General features: G+C 39.6%; 1 long non-coding RNA gene across 1 annotated transcript; it reads right to left on the bottom strand.

The window, feature by feature from the left end:
• Positions 1–658: 658 nt before the first annotated feature.
• On the bottom strand, positions 659–8,478 carry LOC145659995 (uncharacterized). The gene is made up of 3 exons (XR_014126213.1): positions 8,432–8,478; positions 2,895–3,206; positions 659–823 (listed from the first exon to the last, which is right to left on the bottom strand). It is a non-coding gene; the product is annotated as an uncharacterized LOC145659995 (long non-coding RNA).
• Between the last annotated feature and the right edge of the window lie 844 nt (positions 8,479–9,322).

Genomic DNA, 9,322 nt, shown 5'->3' with positions numbered 1-9,322 from the left:
TACGTGTGCAGAGGACTGACGTGTGCAGAATGGTTCAGTATCCACATATACTGGGACATCTGTGGTCAGAAAATGACCAGTGATGTCCTGGGTGCCGGGTGACACACAAACTGTGTAAGACACCAGGTGGACACAGTCTATAATTATACCTACACATTCACTTATTAGAGGTACTGAAAGTGTTCAGTGAGGGCAGGTGAAATGTATGTTAGTTGTGTTTAACTTTTCTAGACTGGTGACAGAGGATGTCTGGTGACTAATATCTGAGGATAATGTGGTCCACATGATAGATACATAAATATGTAATGGTGTTTCTCTATTTTTAAATGTGCTGTTTTTGAATTTTAGTAAAATGTGAGGTATGTGTGTCTAATAAAGTGTGTGGTGAACGTATTTATATTACATTTATTTGTATGTTTAAAAAGTAAGTTCATGGTGGAGAGCCAGGCTAAATCGACTTACGAGGTTTTCAATGGTATTAGGAATGTGGTTGCTAATAATGTTTTACCTGAAATATAAAGTCTTAGGTATGTGTATTCATTGTCTTTAATATAACACCTGTAGTCTCCCTCATCCTCTTCAGTCAGCTGTGATATGAGTAGAGAGAGATTTCCTGGCGAATGAACAGTACCCAGCAGAACTCTGTTTCTATACTGTTCACTCTCACTGGAGATCACATTCCATGAGTTTCTGTTTGTGTTGCATTTCCTCCAGGTGAAACTCTCAGGTTTGGTGTGTAGGTCAGTGCAGGAACAAGGCAGCAGTACTGAGTCTCCTGTGTATGCAGTGATTTCGGAGTTCCTGTGATGTTCTAGTATACAGCCTACAGAACCACACCAATAGAAGACATTCGGTATGTGATAATAATGATCAGATGTCGCTTAGCAAGTGAGGCAACTAGTAAAACTAAACAGATGTGAGCACCTCAAACCATGCAGTACCTTCCTGTTCTTGAAACTGGATGATGAAGCTGAAATGAAACTCCCATATGACTCTGTTGTAAATTACTTTGTACTGAAAGTGATGCGTTTGCCCTGGTCCTGAAATAAAGTGTTCCATTTTGATGTTTATATGATTGTGAATGTCTTAAGTAATGCCACAAAACTAACAGTTAAATAAAGGTCAGAGACAATATATGTAACTCTGATAGAGCATCAGTGTGGAAGCCTTCACTAGAATTCTTTATATTAAGTCAGCAATTGTCACGGAACGCTCCCCTCGCCACTGGTCACGTGGTACGGCCCACCGCCTGCAGTTGAAGTCACTTTTTGTTCTGTAATCACGCCCCCATGATGGCACACACCTGCCCCTGGTTTAATGTTGTGTGTGTCTGTGTGTAGTTAAACCCCTGTTGGTGTGTGCATTAGTGTTGGTCATTGTTTGTGTTGCTAGTCCTACGTGTATTCATGTTAAACGTATATGTTCATGTTGCCGTCATGTTCCTGCCAGTGTTACATGTATTCGTGTTATCTGTTTATGTTGTGTGAGTGCCGTCGTCGTAAGTGTTATGTGTTAATAAATGTGTGTCAAAGTCGAGGGATGTTTCAAATCAAAAAGCTAAAATAAGAACACATTAGTGATTTTGATCCAGCTGGTCCACCTACATTAATGATCTGCACACTGTGCAGTTTTCAGAACGATAATGTAACGCAGAAGCAGACAGGACTTGACGCACATGTGTAAACGAAAGTTCTTCATTTGCAAAACAGGTGGACACAACAGCAAAATTAACCAAATGATGCAAATTAAACACTGATTAAATGGAACACCAAAAAGGGAGAAAAACGATACAGGAACTGTGCAGAAACAATAAAATTGTGATGTAACATTTAATACTAAGGCATCAAAGCTCGTATCGCACTGTGTACCGAAGCCTGTATCAGTTACTATTAGCACTAAAGTGAATAATACCATTAATATTACCACTAAAGTTACTAACAACACGTGACTAATGAAGGTCAAAGCTTCAGATGTCACTGAAGCACAGGATGAGAGTGAGACTGTTTCATAAGTTTGGCACTGTCCTATAACTTGGAAGCTTTATCTTTTTACTAAAAAAAATGGAAATGCGCTAATTATAGAAGGTAAAAGTGAGAGTAAACGTTTCATAACGCCAACCTGTTGTTTTTACATAAAAGGGAAACAATGATTTTACACAAATTATTTCAGAATTTAATTACTAAACATCATTACTGATCATCCGTTTTTTTTATGACATATGAAGGCGGTGCAGTGTTGTATTATTTATAGTGCTGCGCCGTTTTGAATCTATGGCTGCTATAATTTCTGAAAACCACCAGGTGTCGCTGTTTTGTCACCAGCTTTCAATGCTCCAAAGCTTCGAGTCCTTCAGCAGTACAATAAGGAAGAACCTCAAACGCTTCACAGGACTTCGTCTGCACATCATTACCAAGAAGGAAGTTAAACAGTAAACACTAGAATAACGAGCAGACTAATAACGTTACCAAACAACAATAAACTCACGGGAGGACGAGACCGCGCACGTTCAAAGACCCACAGCCAAGACGATAAAACAAGGGATATTTATACAAAGACTAACGAATGCAAAGTAGACAAAGATGAAAACAGTGACAGGAAAACCAAACGAGGGGTCGGAACAGAAAATCCAAAACAAAGAAGCATGTGTGTTAAAAACCTGAGAAATTCTTACTTGAACTGCACAAGATATTTGTTACAATTAAAGGAGTATTTGACCATCACTGAACTAAACGTTACTGGTAATGTGCACAGATGACAGCACAACAACAAATATAACAGCAGAAAGTCTACAAGTAACTCAGACAACCAAGACTTTGCTAGTGTGGATACCTAAGAAAACCTTAAAGCTGGATTTATCGTTTGCAGTTGGATTTGGATCAAAAACAGTGTTTTACCTTTAACGGTGAGTCTGATGTCTTTATATTTCTGGTTTGTAAGATAACACCTGTAGACTCCCTCATCCTCTTCAGTCAGGTGTGATATGAGTAGAGAGAGATTTCCTGGAGAGTGAACAGTACCCAGCTGAACTCTGTTTCTGTACTGTTTACTCTCAGTGGAGATCACAGTGTGACTGAAGTCTTGGAATTTCTCCCAGGTGAAACTCTCAGGTTTGGCGTGTGGTTCAGTACAGGAGCAGGGCAGCAGTACTGAGTCTCCTGCGTATGCAGTGATGTCGTCTGTCCTCAAATTCCCTACCAACATGCAACCTGCAGAAACACACCAGATAAAGGCCTTCACTATTAAACATGGCTGCACATGTACATGTAAAATGGTTATTATTACATATGACATAATTAATTATTATTATATGACATACTCCATTATTATTATATATGACATACTTAACTATTATATATGGCATACTTAATTGCTGCAGGTCCAGTCACCTGATGGTACTGATGGTACCAGCCAACTGATGATGGTACTGGAAATCACTAAGAGATTTCCCAATAGATGTTGGTATGATGGATGCATGACCATCAAGTTATAAGATGTAAATGTCTGATTATATTGATTATAGATTGTCTCTGCCTCCCTCTCTCTCTCTCTCTCTCTCGCTCTCCCTCCTTCCTTCTCTCCCTCTCCCTTCCCACTAAAGTTATTACCACTAAAGTTACTAATAACATGAGACTAATCTTCTTTGAAGCTTCAAACATCACAGATCACAGGATGAAGTTGAGACTGTTTCATAAGTTTGGCACTGTCCTATAACTTGGAAGCTTTATCTTTTTATTAAAAAATTGGAAATGTGCAAATTATAGAACCCAAAAGGGAGGGTAAATGTTTCATAACGTCAACCTGTTGTCTCCCAGTATAGTTTTGTACTATGTTTTCACATAAAAAGGGAAACAATGATTTTAAACAAATTACTGCAGAATTTAATTACTAAACATCATTACTGATCATCATTTTTTTGATGATGGAGTGTTGTATAGTTCATAGTTCTGCGCAGTTTTGAATCAATGGCTGCAGTAATTTCTGAGAACCACCAGGTGTCGTTGTTTTGTCACCAGCTTTCAATGCTCCAAAGCTTCGAATCATTCAGCAGTACAATAAGGAAGAACCCCAAAGGCTTCACAGGACTTCGTCTGCACATCATTACCAAAAAGGAAGTAAAGACACATCTGCAGATAAAAAAACAGCTGCATTCCACAACACACTACACACAACTCCAGCAGTAACGCTGCTACACATCTTATACACTCTACAAAACTACAGTGTACTGAACGCTCCAAAAACTGCAGCGCAGACTACAGTCTGCCTGTGGGAATCACCACACAACTATGACCTGGAACTCTACAACTCTCTCAGTAGAACTCCACTGAAATTCTCCACCCACTAATGTCCACAGTAGAGGGGAAGTGTGTTCAAGTGCAAACTAAATTATTCCTCCCCATCTTTCTCCCTCACATACAGACTAAATATAACAGTGAAACAGTGTCTTATATTTTTCCTTTATTTTATAATTTTCTTTGGTGTCCTCTCACAATGTTTTTGTGGCGTTATCTTCCAAAAAGAGTCATAATTCAGTTTTACACAGCTATTTTCCAACCTCTCTTTATCCCTTGGAATTAAACAGGCAGTTTCTGTAGCTGTTCCTTTAAGATGTAAGATAAATGAGCTCTGTTCTGATTGGCTGCCCTGTATTGTGCTTCATTTAAAAAGCACTAAGAGCTGAAATATGTCTGAGAACTGCAATGTAGGTGTTAGGGGTTAAACTGCTGTAGGCCAAAGAGGCAGAGATAAGTAAATGAGCTGGTTCTCATGACATCAGAGAAACAGTGATTTCAAAACAGGCTATTTTTACAGATTATATTCCATATATGGACTGTAAGAAATGGGAGAGTAAACAATGTGTTTTAAAAATGTAACAATAATTACATATTACTTAAAAATTATTTATTTCAATAAAGTGAGTGACATTCAGTTTTTCATGGTAGGGGCCCAGATATGACTTTGGCAAAACCAATAATCAGAGTCAGTCTGCACTGTTTGTATTTGGTACCTTTCGTGGTGCTGTGGTTGTTAAGGTGCAGTTCCATCTCTGAATCAGTGTCTCACCTACTTCACCTTCACTCTTGTTGCTACACTTGTATTCCACATTATGTTTGATTTACTGTTTCTTTTCAAGAACACAGAAGGTAAACACACATGCTACAGATTACAAACTTGATCCAAATTCATGAACGCTCTACAAATTCAGAAAACACTTTTCCAAAATATAGCACACATCATTTTGAATAATGTGATGCAACTTCAGAAAACAGTTCCATTGTGTTGTGACTGAGTTTGCAGCATTTCTGAAGTTGCACTTCATTTCGGAACTGTAGCACACGCGTTTCCATTCTAATGAATTTGCTTTTTTTTTTATTTTTGCATTTTCTGCACAATGGGTCTTCACACCCATCATAAAGCTGGACCTGGATACCTCACTTGTCTTGCCAAATGTATTTATTCATCACTAGTCCAACTCTTTATCCTGTAGGTAGTGAGTTCTGCCCCTCCTCTGGTCTCCATGGTAACACAGAGTAGTATCGTCTTGGATATGATGAGCTTGTCAGAATTCATGAGATCAGAACTCACTGTAGCCTCTCCCTGAAACCCACCCCCACTGCCCACTTAGTAAAACACACAGAAGCACCAAACACATACATCATACACCACACGTAAAGGACTGTACCACATATACAATCAACCACAATGAGGTGTGACCTCTGTCACAGGCAGCTGGATACAGAAGTGGGTAGTGGACAAGAACTGCATCATACACAGAATGAACAAGTGAGGAAAAAATACCACTAACAGAAACAGTGTGTGTTTTGTGTGTGTGTGTGTGTGTGTGCAGCAGCAGCATGGGCTGTCCAAGCCTCCTGACCAATTGATGAACAAATGAGCAATAAATAACACAACCAGAAATAAACAAGTGAGCACATTTCACACGTAGCACCCAGTGTACACAGATTAGCAATACATATGTGAGGAGGAAGCGGTGCATGCTGGGAATTCTCACATCTGTAAACTGGTAGCTATGACTATGGTGACATCAGAACAACTTGGGACTAAATAAGAAAACAGTCACTGGAGTGAATTTATGCTGCCAGAGTCAGTTAGTGAGTGACTGATTAAACCATGAAGTTTAGAGCTGAATCTCTGTCACTGATGTGGATTTGATGACTTTGACCGTCTTCATGCGTGAGTGAAAGAAGTAAACATGTCGTTCACACACCACTCAGAGGAACAGCACAGCAGAATTTTAAGCTCACGAACCCAAAACGAAGCATGCGCATATGCATGTCTGTGTGTGTGTTATTTATGTATTGCTAAAGTGCACCAAGTTTAGTAATACATATGTGAGGAGGAAGAAGTGCATGCTGGGAAATTGTACTGTCTTTATGGTTTTAGTTTTTTTCTCATTTGTTCATTTTTTATTTGTAAATTTTTCTAAGCATCTAAGATAAGAGGAACAACATAGGAGAACTCGAAGCCCAAGCACCCAACAAGGAGAGAGAGTGTGTGTGTGTCTGTGTGTGTGTGTGTGTGTATGTGTGTGAGAGAGAGAGAGCAGGGCAGGGTGGGGGAGGGGGTGTTTTTGCATCTACAAGTATCACTTTGAATGTACATTTACTGTGTGTGTAGAATTGTCTTTCTCCAAGTCCTTCAGATGTGGATCTGGCCATCCTGCAGCAGCTGTGTGTGTGTGTGTGTGTGTGTGTGTGTGTGTGTGTGTGTGTGTGTGTGTGTGTGTGTGTTATTTAGTTATGTATTGTTAAATTGTTAAACAGTGCTCCAAGTTTGCTAGGAGGAAGAGGTGCTTACTGGGAAACTGTACTGTTTTTGTGATATTACAGTTTTTTGCAAGACACAAAAACGGGGACATGTGACACAATAATTGAAACCACTAACTCATGTAGCCCAGCTCCTGACCTGTTATACTAAACCAAAAGCACCTTCTCTGATTTACACTCATTTTGTATTTCTAAAACACATTTTTTTTCCCAATATGTTAAACACAATTCTCTATATTGGACACATCATTCAACAGAAATATGTGTGTTTCCTATGGAAAACCCTCAAATGCAATTGATGCATCCATTTATCAATTAACCAAACCCAGTACTCATAGGTGAAGACACTTGACGAATTTTACTAATGACACTTAGAAATCAGAACCTGAGCACTATAAAGAGGCCACAGGCTCGATATCTTGATTGGATATCAATGGAGGTCAGTATTGGAGAGCGAGGGGGAGGAAGAGCAACCATCACGGATGAGATCTGGGCCACTTTAGTTGACCATGTCGTTAAGCATGGGTTGTGTTTCAGGAAAGCTGAGTAGGGCTCTAGCCTAATTGGAGTCACTACACTGTAGGAAGTGTCAGCAAGTACTATAGTCAGTGTCCCTGAGCAGCACGGGGGTAAACCATAATAAACCATTTTACTTGTTAAACCATAACAAGTAAAAAACTTGTCTTCACAGTGGGAGACAGCTGTCTGGCTGAAACCCTCTGGGAAGTCCTGATAGCTGAGACCTCCTAATGGAAATGGATTTATTCAGTACCAGTCCAACTCTTTAACCTGCAGGTAGTGAGCTCTGCCCCTCCTCTGGTCTCCACAGTAAAATAGAGTAATACCAACTTGTTTGACTGCTAGCTCAATAAGGGATATTATTGGTACGTCAAAATTCATGAGATCAGAATTCTCTTTAGTCTCTCCCCCAAACCCACCCACACTCCCCACTTGGGCAAACACACAGAAGCACCAAACACATACATCACACACCACATGTAAAGGACTGCACCACATATACAATCAACCACAATGAGGTGTGACCTCTGTCACAGGCAGCTGGATACAGAAGTGGGTAGTGGACAAGAACTGCATCATACACAGAATGAGCAAGAGGAATAAATAACAAACACAGAAATAAACAAGTGAGCACATTTCACATACCACACCATGATAAAAAAAAAAACAAATTGTTTTTGTAAATGTACAGAGTTATAGGGCAAAAATGATGCTTGTAAGAGTCACAATACTCTTAATTTCATCAGTTTTAGTAATGTCCCTACAATTCCTATCGTATGCTGGTCTGAAGTAACTAATTAGCAAGTAATTAGCACCGGTTCCTCTCTACCGGACCGAACCACAGCGCAGATTTCAGTGCCACTTAACAAATAAAGTCAACAAAATGACTTCATTCTCCCTTAACCCAGGTGGACAAGATATGTTTGGAGTCCATATTTTTCTCCTTTAGTTTAGAACAAAAGCTGCTAACATTGCTAACAAACACTGGAAGCCAACAGCAACGATAGCTAATAGGATTTGTAAATAAGTCAGATATCGAGCTACATGTCCTCAAACCTCATCCAGGTCGCTTCCCGGTGACGTGTTTCTTCACTTGTCTACACCTGTAGAGAGAAGGTAACACTCACCATCAGCAGCGTGGAGCACAAGGAGCAGATAAACACACACCTGCATTCTTACTGAGTTGCACACACACTACACACAGCTACAGCAGGACTGCTGATACACACCGTACACACTCTTCAATACAGTCTACTGAATGACTTCACAGCTACACTTATAGTGGAGAGGAAGTGTATTCAGATGAAACTCTGACGAACTTTTATTCGCATCTCTCTCACACTCACATTCACACACACACACAGATATATTTGGTACAGCCTCTTGGTACTGTTGCTTTCAGCATCTGCATAACAAAATCCTTTTCTTACCTGCAATAATGTGCTGGTTAAAAGTATGACTGTCTTTATCTCAGTAAAATATACATCAATCTTATAAAAGGAATGCTTGCCTTTTTACTTTTTAGAAATTATATCAGTCTTATCTACCGTTTTTTTTTTGTTTGTTTTTTTTTTTTAATTCGTGTTTCCATATAATTTAAGTGTAGTATAGGTCCACCTAGTGGATTGCGGTTTTGACAGGATTTTATCAGTGTAAAATGCACTTGGAAAAAATACCTGCCAGTATGTTAAACTGAATACGTTTTGGTTTGAAATTTTAATTACACGTAAACTCATAAGAGTTTACTGAGTTGTGCACCCAGTCACACGTCCACACCGTCACGGAACGCTCCGCCCCCCACGAGTCACGTGTGTTTTGTAACCACGCCCTCCGGGACTGCACACACCTGCGCAGGGTTTACTGTTTGTCTATTTAAACCTGTGAGTATGTGCACCGCTGTTGGTTATTGTCGCTACATGTGTGTTAATTTCGAGCTCTGTAGCCGCAACGTTAGTTTGTGTAGTCACGTGTTAATGTATATCTGTTCATTGTTTAATGTTAAGTGTAGAGTCATGTTT

Source organism: Electrophorus electricus, chromosome 2 (assembly GCF_041902795.1).
Source record: "Electrophorus electricus isolate QZ-2024a chromosome 2, ASM4190279v1, whole genome shotgun sequence".
In the NCBI taxonomy this organism is placed as follows: Eukaryota; Metazoa; Chordata; class Actinopteri; order Gymnotiformes; family Gymnotidae; genus Electrophorus; species Electrophorus electricus.
The sequence above is the reverse complement of the archived record's forward strand: the minus strand, read 5'-3'. Positions and strand labels throughout refer to the sequence as shown.